Genomic DNA, 472 nt, shown 5'->3' with positions numbered 1-472 from the left:
CAGCAGCACTAGAGATAGGGGAATGGGTTGTACTTCAAGCAAATGCCATTCATCCCCGAGACAAAAAAATAAAAATTTAATATTTAATGAGCAAAGAATAGAGCTTGTTCCAGGAGAGGAGGTACTGGATTGACATCCCTATAAAAATACGCCTCTGTGTATCGTACACTTAGGATTTTGTGACTTCTTAACAGACCTTAAGAGGTTTAGAGAAACAAATGTTGAAGGTCTTCCCTTGACGGTGCGAGCGAGGATCCCCTTGGCTGCAGCACTGGGGAGCAAGCGCACGCCTTGGGGAAGCAGGATTCGGCCAACGTCCTCCTGGAGCAGGTTTGCACTGGTGATTTAAAATTAATATTCCATTGAGAGAAACCTGATGCTACGGATCAGCTTACCGGCAGAACGCCCCGGTGTTGGTACAACTGCCTGAACACATCCTGCCGCTATTCTTCCCGGGGAGGGAGAGACCCTG

The sequence above is a fragment of the Buceros rhinoceros genome, unplaced genomic scaffold, assembly GCF_000710305.1.
Source record: "Buceros rhinoceros silvestris isolate BGI_N320 unplaced genomic scaffold, ASM71030v1 scaffold22977, whole genome shotgun sequence".
NCBI classification, from domain to species: Eukaryota; Metazoa; Chordata; class Aves; order Bucerotiformes; family Bucerotidae; genus Buceros; species Buceros rhinoceros.
Note: the sequence above shows the minus strand (reverse complement) of the source record.